A 14,971-nucleotide genomic window follows, 5' to 3' on the forward strand; every position below is an offset into this window, starting at 1 on the left:
TTAAAGGGATGATTAAGTCAAAGAAAATTCTTGGGAATGATGTAACTAATCAACATGTGATTGAAAAGGTTTTAAGTTTTTTCCTTGCAAATTTGACAATGTTTCCACAGAGAAATTTCAAAAGATCTTACATCAATGAAAATTGATGAGTTAAGTTGCATTCTATTAAGAACACACAAAGGACTGAAAAATAATAAAGAACCTTTTATTCTCCATTTGTGTCTCCCACTCTATATAGATGGTTGGAACTTTGGTTTTTTTGATCTCTACTAGATGAGATATTACATATGCGGTAAGTTTGGTCACTGGGTTCATGTCCGAAACAAAGGAGATATGTTGCAATGCTTCTAAAAGAATTCTTGAGTATCTTAAGAGGAACAATGCAGTATGGTATTAATTTTGAACATTCCAAAAAGATTAGATTGGACATGCTGATCCTGATTGGGCAGGTTTTATAGATGATCAGAAAACTTCTTGTTATACATTTAGTCTTGGTTTTCTAGCAAGAGTTTAAATCAGTAAGCTTTCTTGTTTGATCTGAGTTAATGAGGTTTAAGAATCATTAAATTCTCCCTTTGAATAAGACTGATATTATATTTCTTCTCTTTTTTCTTCTGTTTTGATACTATTCATTGTCTTGACTCTTGAGCACTGGTTCCCTGTAACAGAGTATTGTTTTAGAGAGTTACATTGTTTGCATCAATCTGCTGTTTTTATAATTTCATTGTCTTGAATAATAATTCCCTGAAACAGATTTTGTTTTATAGATTGACTAGCAGATTCGGGGAAGGATCTGCATCAATAATTGATATTGCTAACCTATTCTTACTAATTTTCAAATTTTTGTTCTATGTCTTTGATCAATTGATAATGTAAAATTAATACATTCAAGATGCGTGTGACAAATAACAGATGGGTCTTCAATATCTATTAGTGTAATGTAAAAAAATTACTGTCCCTAAATATGAGTGCACAAGTCAAGCTGTTAATGGATGGAATGCTGTCAATCACTGCAGACAGAATCGTTTATTTACTTATGCAATTATGTTTTTGACAGAAAGGTAGAAAAGCATATTTACAGGGCAAACCCAAAGTCTGTGTAGTATAGAGAATATATATCTTGACTCCTATGAAGGTTTCATTTTTCTCATGGAGCCAATACAAAAAGTACAAGCCAGCTCTACAGGATCAAGAGCTTTAGTCATTTCTTAACCATGTTGTCTATATACCATTATATCCAATGTAAATATATTTTATTATATTGTCCATGATCTTCCTTGGATGTAAAGAATGAACATCATGGGAAGATTCAAGTACCATAGAGGAAATGGTTTATGAAGATTCACTTTCGGAATCAAATTAGTAATCATCACTCTCTTGAGCAGTATCTTGCCCAGTTGACCTCATTACTCTCCATACTGTAATCACATGTGAAACCCACTTCATTAGATGATTACTTCCCCAATAAGAATTGTGTAAGAATGCAATTATCAACTAAATATGACTCCAATCTTTTAATACTTTTCTCTATTAAATCCAAATCTGTGACAAGAGAATGCTGGTTTTGATCACCATTGCTAGAAACACCATCGCTTTCCTGATTGATCGTGAAACTGCTAAAATTCTATGCGTTTTGATTTTTGTGAGGATAATGCAGGAGCATCTGCGTTGATGTGTTTCCTCTCGGATGTAATATTGGGCCCTGTTGGTAAACATCATGTTAACCTCCAAGTTGTGTCTATCTATAAACGCCAGGTTAATCGAGCATGTAAGGGTTGTCAGTGGTAGCCAAAGCATTTATTTCAAATTTTTAAACCTTCGAAGCTTCCAGATTCAGGCGACCAATTTTGAATTTCAATTTGGTTTTGACGCTCTGCTTATAATTTAATTGTAGATATCTGATGTGTATCGTGTAAATCAATCTAGAAGAAGAAGAAAAGAGGGAATGCTTGGGTGGTGACCGCATTGCAGAAGAAGCTGAGTACCAAGGAAGTAGCATAGGAGCCAGAGAACAGAGAGAGCAGGAATTAAGGAGTAGTTACTATTTACCCTTCAAAGGATGTATGTAAACAAGATTTGAAATCTAATAGAATCAGTAATTTTCCTTTGTATTCGCATTTCAAGTGCATGGCATTTTGTGTTCATGTTATCCGTATGTGCTTGTTGGGCTCTATATTATTCTATAACAACCATTGTATTTGTGTGTGGAGCATTTCTTCTGTCTTGTCTTTTCATTTTTGTTCTTTTTGAAACTTGCAGGTATTAGCCTGTTCTGGGTTTTGGTTGCAAACGCTCTCTGACTGATAGGACACGGGAATTTTTTTGTGGAAGTTGGAGTTATATCTTTGGCTACAAACTCATATACCAAAATTTCTACCTCAGTTAGAGTAGTTTGACAAAAAAGAGAATTGAATGCATTCTGGAATCTTATGTGTTCTTTGAAGGAACAAGAACTGAGACGTGGGTTGTGTGGGGGTGAATTAGGACTTAATTTTTTTAATAATAGCAAAGCAAGCCAAGTTGAAAGTAGACATGAAAGACACGGACACAAAATAGGAAACCCTTTTGGCCAAAACCATGATATCACTAATCTCCAATGAAGAAGGGCTACAACCCGGCACAATGAGAGCAACGACTCTTTCCACACTTCTGAACAGACAGGCTCCAACATGCTGTGAGCTTCAACTCAAACAAAAATAGGCTACCACCCAAAACAGAGACTAAGAGCCAAAAATATACCCAACATAAGTTTCAGTTTTACCAAGGCTTTGGTAAAAACATACAGAATACAAGGACTGCTTCTGATAAAACAATGCAAGCTGCTCCTCCTTGATACTTTGAGTCTTTACCAATTAATGTCCGTCTCTCAATTCTTTAATTCCACTTTCCAAATTTGAACTCATAAACTCTTATGACTTCACATACAAGTGTAGGTTTCCAAAACTGGTCTTTTAAATAAAACACCAACTGACCATTGCCAAGAATCTCACTGTTGATCACCTACAGTTATTAAATCAGTCTTTCTCGTTCTCCTGAACAGCTTTAATCCCTGCACACTACCACCCTGAATTTCTATGTCCCCTCTATTGAGCTTGAGAATGTTTTACTAATTCATCCAAATATGGCACCACTCTGCAGATTAAAAAATGTGACATCCAACTTTTCTTAAGCCTCAATACTTTACTAACACTGCTATGATTTTGAACTCCTCAACAAGCGCATATCACCGGGGTAATCAATTACACCTGTTAAGCACTCCAAGACTAGTTTGAAAGTGTACCTTCACACACAGTCTGCATACACAGCTCAGAAAAAAACTCACTTTTCACTCTGCACTCTCACTTTCTTGTGTTAAACATTATAGCATAACCACACACTTCAAAAACCTTCTCCAATCGCCTCCTCACCTAGAACGCAGGTCCTTGGATACTCAATCAGTTACACTGCTACAGAATTACTCTTCATCAGAAAAACGTTTTTAATTCTCATCACAGCTAATATTATGTGTCGAGATCTCCTCCTTTGCCAAAGCTCACTCATGCATTGAATACCCACGCACAACATCAATGCACAGGAATACGTTTTTGAACCATAAGTATTACTTTTTCAAAAACTACGCATAGAATATATTCTCCAACTTGCAGAGTTCTGTTGCTGAGCTACTATTTCTGGGCGCATCACATCATTTCACTTGGCAGTGGCCATCCTTCATCGTTTCTAATTGAACATTATATTCGATCCACGTCAAGGCTGCAGAAGCATTAACAAGCTCATTGGCGCTAGTAGGGAAGGTTAACGGTAGTTTGTAGACTTTGCTAGGACCATTACACACAGTAGTTTGCAGACTATGTGGATGTAGATATAGGAACGCTTACAAGTGTCAGAAGAAACCACGTGTAGACAAGGAGGATGAAAGTGCTAAAATATAAAATGAATGATTTTATTGATTCAGACTCTCATTGGGTACATTAGGATACATACAAAATGATTCACATTGATATCTAATAAGTTTATATTGTCTTATTTTTCTTACAAAAATTACTTTGAGGACCTTAAGAGCAACTAAATATCTTATTTATTTAATCTAAACATAGAAACTAACCTAATTAATGCAATAAATCTAACATTCCCCCATTATTACATTAATCCAACGTGACTGAAGTGAAAGTTGTAAAGATTCTTATTACATTAATGCAACAGAAGTGAAAGTTGTAAATCTTCCAGCCTCCATTGCCTCCAACCTCCTATAATTTTTCGATTATTCTTTAAAGCACAAATCGTGTATCATTTCCAAGTGGACTATCACATTCATCATTATTTGTATGTACTGCAAAATCACAAAAGTGTGTATCACCTTCAATTGCAACAACAAATGTATTTTTCTTCAACTTCCTATCAATGAGATCTTTAGCCTGTTGAATACAATTCATATGTATATGTCTATTTTGTTGATAATAAAAACTTTTTAATTCTCTTCTGGGAAGAACACTAAATTTATTTCTAGCAAATAAAGCACATCCTTCAGTAATATGATGACTCTTATCAACTCTACTTCCTTCATCAATTAGGGCCCATTTGGTTAGCGAAATTAGTAAAACTGGGTTTTGATTCAAAACCTGGTTTTGTCAAAATCAGGTTTTGAATTTTGAAATTTGATTTTGAAAAAATTATTTGCCCTATTTGTTTAACCTAGAAGATGAGGCATTTGTGTAAGAATTTGTCTAAGGGCAAAATTCACCTAGGAATTAAGAACTCAAACACAAGCACACAGTAGACCAAAAATGGATATGATCAATTAATCAGAGTATGTTCGAATACATTGCTCTGTTCAGAATGTGATGTTCAACAGACTAGGAGTGCCTGTATATAAAGGCCTCTAAGATACATCTAGAATGCCTCGTAATCAGCTACATGATGTGTCATACAACTAAGCACATGTCCACCAGATATGGGTTATCCTCCATTAAGCACAGAAGTAAGTGCGATGATGAGAGGATAAGCCTACAAGGGTGTGACACACAAAATAGTGTTGTAGACACCATGTGCTAAAATAGAGTTGCGTACTCCTATGTTGTCTACATGACAACTCAAAAGGTGTGCAAACTCCTAAGTGTCTCACATATAAAAATAATAAAATAATGCATTAACCTAAGTAAACTTAAGTAAGTGTAATAAGCAAATACTTATTTACATAACAAACCCCCTTAAGTGCAACTTAGGGGAATGCCCTTAAGCTTACAAACTAGGATGAAGATGCATAATGGGTCCCGGCTACTAGGCCATGTTAGGTACCCATGTACATAATGAAGATGCAAATCTCCCATAAAGCGGGGAAAGAGGGAAAACCTCATGGGAAAAACCCTCCCCCAAAAAGAGAGTTAAAAGGGATGCATGGATGGATGGAGTAATCAAGACCCCCCCATTATGACATACATCCATGTATATACAAGAAAGAATGGAGAAGGACAAAACCTCCTATGAGGAAAAAGTCCCCCCCAAAAAAGAGAAGAAGGAGACGAGTTAGTCCCCCCCCACCCCCCCCTTAAAAGTAGTGTGCCAATCAATGAAGAATGCTCCTATGTAGAAGTTGATCCACGACCTTTGTATGATGTTCCTCCCCTTTGGAAGAAACAAGAGCAAGGGTACCTGTGAGATGTGTCCCCTGTATGGAGAAGGAATCTCTATGATGATCGGTGTCTCTGAAACTTGTCCAAAAGTCCCTGTGTCGATACTGATGATGGCTTCCTCCAAAACTGCTGAAGAGAAGTGCAGATCAAACAAGGAGTGTGGTAGAACCTGTCTCAGGAAACCAACAGTCTTCTCAACTGATGAAGAGACCTCCTGCAGATGCTATAAAGAAGAATCCACAATCACGCCAATTTGGAAGGATTGATCATGTAGAGCATGGAGTTGAGGGTTAGAGTGGGCCCTCGTAACAACTGTAGAAGACTCCTTAGCAAAGAGAAGTAAAAAATCATCATAAAAGTCTCCCATATCTACTATGTGTGACTCCAAGAACAGAACTGAAATGTTTGGCAAGAAATCATCACCTGGAAGACCATGAGCACCCTGTAGTGTTGAAGTACATGAATTTGTCATTGCGGCAAAGGATGAAGTATCTGCCTCAAAAAGAAGATGAATGTCATCAATAATGTCTCCCACATCTTCAATGTGAGACTCCATGAACAACTATGCAATGTTTAAAAGGAAGTCTTCACATGAAGGTAGAGTAGGAAGACATAAAGTATCCTACTGCACTGATTCTGAAGCATCTGTGGCTGAAATAGGATTAGTAGGAGCAACAGGAGCTGGAGGTGTGATCTCATCTGAAGAGGAGTCAGCTACAACTAGTGGAAGAAGATCTTCTGGGAATGGAGGAATAGCTGGATCTCCATAATGCTCCCAAAGATACATCCAAAAAACATATGGATCAGATGACTTAATTTTGATCAGCTTTTTCAGAACTTTATATTCCATATGTAAATAGAGAGTACGCCAAATGATGTCACGCTGATCAAAAGCAAACTCAAGATCTGATGCATACGACAGTACATTGTGCTGACGGAGATATCTAATAGCAAGTTGACTCCATTCATGATAGTTGTGTGGGGTCAATTTGATCAAATCTTCCTCTTCCATGATGGATCAATCAAAGAAACCTCCAAAAAAAATCAAAGAACCCCCTTGAAAAAGATGTTGTTGGCACTTGAAAGCCACCTGCCAATTTAGGGCCTATTTCTGAAAGCAGTATTTTTGTCTACAAAACCTATAATGTGATTGCAAATCTGAAAAGTAGACAAAAAAAAATGCACTTTCAAAAAAAAACAAAACCTGATTTGGAGTCCAGATGAGCCTGTACCAAGCATTTTAAGTGCAAAATTCAAAATTTTGGAGTTGCAAAAAAATTCAGAAACAGAGATCTCAAACCACCAGCACCAATGTGTAGATCACGAAATCCTACCCCAAAACAAAAAAAATTGCTCGCAAAAAGGAGTCCGTATGAGGAAGATATCGCTATTTGAAAATTGTTGCTACTGTTATTTTTTCTGAATCGCTGCCGTGCCTCCAAAAAACAAATGGCTCTAGATTTTGCCTCAGATGTCTAATTTGGATGAAAAAAAATCCAATTTGGGGGTTTTTGGACCTTCTGAATGTGATGCAAATATCAGATTTGCACCAACAAGCTTCAATCTTCACCTGCAAAAAATCTCTCATATGGCCCTATGGCCAAAATTTTTTCAGAAAATGATGCAGGTCCGAAAAAAAATAGCAAAGATGCAGATGAAAAAAAATGTAGATTTGAAAATTAAATGTACAGATCTAAAATGATCATACCAATTTTGCAAATCAGTTCTTTGAGTGCCAGTTTGCAAAAAAAATTTGCCTCACAATCGACTTTGGCCTAGGGTAGGCAGCTTGGTAGCCGATTTTCACCAATTCAACATTCTGGATGCAATGGCGAGGTCAGATCTAATGCTGGACACTCCCAATTTCTGCGATACTCTAGAGTCAAGCTGTGATGATGAAGCAAGATGATGGTCTCGAACAGCTATGTGATGAGAAAATCTCCAAGTTGCTCTAATACCATGTAAGAATTTACCTAAGGGCAAAATTCACCGAGGAACTAAGAACTCAAACACAAGTACATAGTACACCAAAAATGGATATGATCAATTAATCAAAGTATGTTCGAATACATTGCTCTATTCAGAATGTGATGTTCAACACACTAGGAGTGCCTGTATATAAAGGCCTCTGAGATACATCTAGAATGCCTCGTAATCAGCTACATGATGTGTCATACAACCAAGCACATGTCCACCAGATATGAGTTATCCTCCATTAAGCATGGAAGTAAGTGCGGTGATGAGAGGATAAGCCTACAAGGGTGTGACACGCAAAACAATGTTGTAGACACCATGTGCTAAAATAGAGTTGCATACTCCTGTGTTGTCTATATGACAACTCAAAAGGTGTGCAAACTCCTAAGTGTCTCACAAATAAAAATAATAAAATAATGCAAAATAATTAAATAATGCATTAACCTAAGTAAACTTAAGTAAGTGTAATAAGTAAATACTTATTTACACCAACAATTTGATCTGTAAAATTGAATTTGGAAGAAAAGAGCTCAACCTTTGGAAGAAAGAGCGCTCATCCATGCCCTTGTATAGTGGTGAACAAGGGAGTTTCACATGCAACAACCATGATTTGTGCATCTACAAGAATCCACCATCGCTATTCATTTTTTGCTCGGGAGAAGAAGCGAGAGAAGGCATATAATTTATTCAGCAATTCCTCCACCTTGAACACAGATCTGATGTACATCTAGAGCATTACAAGCAGAAACTCCAATTTGGCTTGTAAATGAAGAAGGGATTCAAGTGGGTCAACATTGATGATAATGAAAGTGTAATCCTTGCAATTTTGGGAAATGGAGCAATGTAGTAGTTTTGTTTCTTACTTTGTGTTTCCACATTGTTATGGAGAGTTATGCATTGCAGAATGTGAATGAGTTCGAGGTGCAAAGTGAAGTAGGCTCATGGTTCGTGTCATCTGACGTGGTACTCCTAGTTGGAGTGTCATCTCTACTCATTCATTAGGGTTAGTTATCATGTATGGTAAGTTTATGTGTGATATAATCCGTCTAGCTGAAATATATGTGGAAATCCAGCGCTGATGGGAAGATGGTTGAAAGTGAGGTGATGAAATATCAACTGACCACACCAGCCCCTTCATCTCGATGATCTCAATACACCTACATCCGACTTCAAAAATAATGGAGTCATCTAAAGCCCTCGAGCTCTACCATATGGCAATTTCGATTTCCAAATACCTTCAGATAATGAGCTCTGTACACATGCATAGCTTCTTCGATCTGTTAAAGAATAAACCCTGTGAAAAAACATGAAACTTGATTCTGGATACTACTATAAACTGAGTAAAACATGAAACTTGATTCTGGATACTACTATAAACTGAGTAGACGCCAAAAAAATCATTCATTTTAATTTTGTTGTAATCCCCAAAATGAAAAACCTTGGATTCAATTCTCAATTCCTACTATTTTGATGGAAGACTGGTATCCTTGTTTTTGGTCAAAATTAGAAGACCAGTATTCTAATTCCATTTTAACAATTTCGACCCAAATGCCCATTTTGACAAAACTGGGTTCTGTGAAAGCCAATTCTAGTCCAATTCCATGAAACAAACGGGCCCTTATTAAAGAAGAAATTATTGTTTCTAGGCTAGGATTCATTTTGTTCAAAACAATATAATCAAAGCTTGAAGGCATGCTACTAAGTAGGATTGCTTCAATGGCATCATCATCATTTGCAACTAATCCCTTTATTATTCCTGATAAAAAGAAATCACAACATATTCATGAACTCATAGGCTACAATAAATCTCAAACCTCTCTTCAATAAAAAATTTCCAATTTGTAGAAGATCTCACCATATCCAAAAATTAGACTCTAATAATCTAAAATCCATCAAAAGCACCATGCTCCCCATTGATTGACCCACTTTGATATCAAATGAAAGAGCTAAAATATAAAATGACCGATTTTATTGATTCAAATTTTCATTGGATACATTAGGATGCATACAGAATGATTCGCACTGATATCTAACAAGTTTGTATAACCTTATTTTTCCTTACAAAAACTACTTACGGGAATAACTTCCTAGCAACTAAATATCTAATTTATTTATTTATTTAATCTAAATATATAAATTAACCTAATTAATGTAATAGATCTATCAGAGAAAAGAGTAGTCGTTGGTGTAATAACTGCTCAGAAAAGGACAAAGATAGACACTTGGAGATGTGACAACGAATATCAAGCTTGCCCACATGACAATACAAGCAATAGTGTCTAGTTGTACACACAACACATGACACATATTGAACTCAAAATATAACAACCTCATAGAAACAACAGGTATCAAACATATGCTTGTCTCACATAAGTAGCTCAAGCAACTCAAACTCCTTAAGTAGCTCAAACTCGTTAAACACCTCAAGCTCCTTAAGAAACTCAAACACGTTAGACACCTCAAGCTCCTCAAGTAGCTCAACTAGCTCAAGTTCCCCAAGCAGCTCAAACTTGTTAAACATCTCAAGCTCCTCAAGCAGTTCAAATTTGTTAAACACCTTAACCTCCTTAAGTACCTCAAGCTTAAGATAATCCTTTTTGCATCAATGACGAAAACACATCCAACGATCTCCCCCTTTTTCTCATTGATGGCAACACATATTTGAGCCAACATTTGAACCAGAAACATAGAACTCTAGCTAAAAAAATTCTCCCACTTTGACATTAGTAACTATGATATAGAGCAATGAAGGTCTCCCCCTAAAAATATGTTATTTAATGAGGCAGAAGAACACCAAGCTATTCAAAGCAATCCCACGACAAAGGTTTTGTAAATATGTCAGCCATTTGTTCCTTTGAACAAACATATTCTAGCTTGACATTATTGTTAGCAACTTGCTCCTTTAAATAATGATACTTATTCGGAATATGTTATGTGTGAGAGTGCATGACGAGATTCTTAGAGATATTAGGAATCAAACATATGCTTGTCTCACATAAGTAGCTCAAGCATCTTAAAATCATTAAACAATAATAAAATCTAAATAACATTATTAGTTGAATTAATAAATATATTATTAAATACATATCTTGAATTAATTAAATAAAAGAATGAAACTTAAAGATAAAGTTATGGTTCTAATTTAGGCATAATTATATTTATTTAATTTATAATAATTATTTAGGAGTTTTATTTTAAATAATAAACTTTAAATAACATTATTAGTTGAATTAATAAATATATTATTAAAAATGTATCGTGAATTTATTTAAATAAAAGAATGAAACTTAAAGATAAAATTATGGTTCTAATTTAGGCATAATTATATTTATTTTATTTAATAATTATTATTTAGGGGTTTTATTCTAAATAATATTATTAGTTGAATTAATAAATATTATATTAAAAGCGTCTCATGATTTAATAAGAGAGAGTAAGTAATTGTTTAATAAAGTTTATTTTAAATAAATTTCTTTAAGTGTATGCATGAAATTAAAATATAATAAATTAAATTAAAGAGAGAAAGCTAATTAATTTAATAAAGATATTTTAATTAAATATCTAAAAGTTTGTGCATGAAAAGGTAAATGATAACAAATAATAAACAATAATTAATTAGCGAGTTCCCTCACATGATTGCACAATTAGAGCCCCAAATTAAGAGAGAACTCTTTATTAAAGATTGCATGATTGCACAATCAGAGCCCCAAAATTAAGGGAGATCTCTTTATCAAAGATTTAGATACGATAAGATAAGATAATGATATTAATGTCCAACAAGAGACCAACTAGGGTCTATGGGACTAAAAGATACAACAGTATAGAGAATAAAACGACAATGAGAACACCAAAAGGCATCCGGAGAAAACAAGCAGAGAGAGAGAGAGAGAGAGAGAGAGAGAGAGAGAGAGAGAGAGAGAGAGAGAGAGATCATCAATTATGCAATTACACAAGTTTTGGAGGAGCAATTTCGAAGAAGGAAGTTTTCAAAGATCTAGACACGATAAGATAAGATAATGATATTAATGTCCAACAAGAGACCAACTAGGATCTATGGGACTAAAAGATACAATAGTACAGAGAATAAAACAACAATGGGAACACCAAAAGGCATCCGAAGAAAACAACAAGCAGAGAGAGAGAGAGAGAGAGAGAGAGAGAGAGAGAGAGAGAGAGAGAGATCATCAATTATGCAATTACACAAGTTTTGGAGGAGCAATTTCGAAGAAGGAAGTTTTTAGAGAAAGGGGATTGTTTTGCATGCTTTGTGTGATTGTTGTTTTAGCATCAGATCCACGTAGGATCTCGTTAGTTATTTGTATAGTAGTTTTCTTGTCCTTTGAATTCCTGTCTTCTTTGTGTCTATTGTGTTTTTGTTTTCAGAATTCTTCTGGGTTGAGACCCTTGTTTTGCATATTTATTGTTCTTCATTTTGAAGAACTTCTATAAGCAATTTAATGACTGAAAACCTTGTGTGTGGATTTGGTTGTTCGTCATTCTCAGGAATCATCTATATACAAATTGGAAACTAGAAAGCCCTCGTGTTAAGATTTATTGTTCTCTATTCTTGAATACATCTATGAAAGAGTTAAATTGGAACCCTTATTGTTAAATTGAGGTTTTGTATATGGAATTATTAAATCGGGTTTTGGGTTTTGAAAAGAAAACAAATTTTATTTTATAGAATTTGACTGGCTGGTTCAGATTTGTATATTAGTGCTATTTTGGAAAGTTTCTATTTTTAGTATGTTTCTATTTTTAGGAAGTCTCTATTTTTAGTAGATTTCAATTTTTGGAAAGTTTCTATTTTTAGTAGGTTTCTATTTTTAGAAAGTCTCTATTTTTAGCAAGTTTCTATTTTTAGAAAGTCTCTATTTTTAGCAGGTTTCTATTTCAAGAAAGTTTTTATTTTTAGATAGTCTCTATTTTTAGCATGTTTCTATTTTGGAAAAGTTTATATTTTTAGCAAGTTTCTATTTTTGGAAAGTTTATGTTTTTAGTAGGTTTCCATTTTGGAAAGTTTCTATTTTTAGCAAGTTTCTATTTTTAGCAGGGTTCCTTTTTGGGAAAGTTTTTGCAAAGTTTAATTAATTTAAAATTATTATGGTAATAATTGATAATAATAATTATTATTAATTTTAAAAGTATTGTTAAAAATTGAAATTTAATTATTTAAAATTTGATTTATTACTTTATTATTTAAATACAATTCTAAAGTAAATTAAAAATCAAAGAAATTAATTGGGAGAATTCTTTTATATACTTGGATGTGTTTATATCGTTCAAATATATGAAAATGATTTGTAATACTAGGGAAATTTTAATATTCGAAAACCTTAGTAATTATAATACTATGAGAAAATGAAAACTAAAACCCTAGTTTTGAATATCGAATCTTGTGTTTGTTTGATAACGAATTGTACCATGAAACTATGTTTAAATAACTTTATATGAATTAGTTGAATCATCTGGGATTCTAGTGAACTCGAGAAAACCTTAGTGAATCTAGTAACTAGAGAAATTGGAAATGGAAACCCTATTGGAAATTGAAAACATTAACTGTAATATTTGGAAATGAAAATGAAAACTTGGAAACCTATAGTGAAGTTTAAACTTGTGTGTTTTCCAAAACAAAATGAATTATGAAAGTCACTTTTGCATGTACTCTTTCTATGATGTGTGATTTTACTGTTGGGTGTCAGAGTTTGACTTAGCTTTGACCAATTAGGTTGTATTACTAGAGGCTTGGGAGTTTTGTGTGTGATATCATGCTGATGCATTGTGTACGATCTTTTATACTGAACCATGGTAATGTGTCTTGTATGCTCTATGAGGTGTTTTGATCTATCGATTGTTATTGCTTTCTAGTGTTCTTTGTAAAACTAAAGTGAATGGTGTGACCTATCTAATATAACCTTTGAGTCTTTGATCAGTTGTATTTGGATTGCTTTCTAGTCACTTGTATAGGATTGAGGTGTTTTTATTATTAGTTCTTGGTGATATCATGTTATGACGTGGATTGGTTTATGTGTACTTTCTTGGATCGGTCCTGTTAGGATGATCATTTTAGTAATGCTTGTATTTTGACTAGTGATATTTCAATGCTTGTTAGTTGCTTGTTTAAGAACTAATGTATGGTATGTGCTCTTTTTATTTTACTGAGCCTATGGTAGGTAATCTATATGTTAAGTTGGGAAATGGCTTGCGATGGAGGCTAGGGCCCAAAGTGGTTGCTAGGGTAACCCATTGTAAGTAGTTTAATAAGTGATAACATTTCATTAAATGGATTTAAAATGATTTAATAAGATATTGGTACCATAGAAAGTCACTAAGGGTTGAAGGATTAAAAGACTAGCCAGGTAACCTTAGAGTTGACTCATTAGTATGCCTTGTCAATATGAAAAGATACTAGTGCCACATACAGTCACTAGGGTACTAGAGTTTTAAAAGACTAGCTAGGTAACCCTAGAGTTGATTCATGCGATGACACTTGCCCACTAGCAGTATAGAATTCCTATGTGTCTGTGTTTGCCTCTAGGTCTAGATGTCAATTTATCTTGGAATATTTGAGTTAGATTACTTTTAGAGTTTTCTAGACTTAGAGACTACTTTTGATATTTGGATTGATATCCTGTTTGGAACTTGAGACTATCTCCTTAGCACAATGGGAGTGGGCCTTTTTGGGTTACCATGTGGCTGGGTGGTAGTGCTTTCACTCTTACCATTGAGATCCGTCCATTGTTTTCGTGGCTGGAGTTCTTTGTCTGCTTTTCCTTTCATTCTATTCTTGTGTATTATGATGGATGGTTATTTCTTTATGATGGATGATTTCACTTATTGTATTGTACTTTGTTTCATGGATCTGAAAGGGATGATGTAATCCTATTTTTATAAATGTATATTCTTTTAGCCTTTCATACCCTATGACTGGTACAGTGGATGATTGAGCATTTCGAATTTTATTGCAAAGTGGCATTCAGAATAGATGTATATTATTTAAATGGACTTGGACTTGTAATTATTCTTTCATGTGGATGTGGTATTTATTAGACTTAGTATTAATTAAATTTAAATGTGATTCAATGTCTTGGGATCCTTAAGGAATGTAATCTGTTATGTTTTCTTATGTATGATTGTATGTTATTGCTTCTGCTACTTTATTATTGATGTGTATGTTATTCTTTCTTTAAAAAAAAAGTTTGGAAAACTTAGTAAAATTTTAGGTTAATTCTTTTGGATCCCTTGGCAGGGCGTTACACTACAAGCTCCTTAAGCAGCTCAACCAGCTCAAGCTCCTCAAGCAACTCAACCAGTTCAAGCTCCTCAAGATTCTCAAACTTGTTAAACACCTCAAGATCCTCAAGAAGCTC

This window comes from Cupressus sempervirens, chromosome 9 (genome assembly GCF_028749045.1).
Source record: "Cupressus sempervirens isolate cs-2001-9-10 chromosome 9, ASM2874904v1, whole genome shotgun sequence".
Lineage (NCBI taxonomy): Eukaryota > Viridiplantae > Streptophyta > Pinopsida > Cupressales > Cupressaceae > Cupressus > Cupressus sempervirens.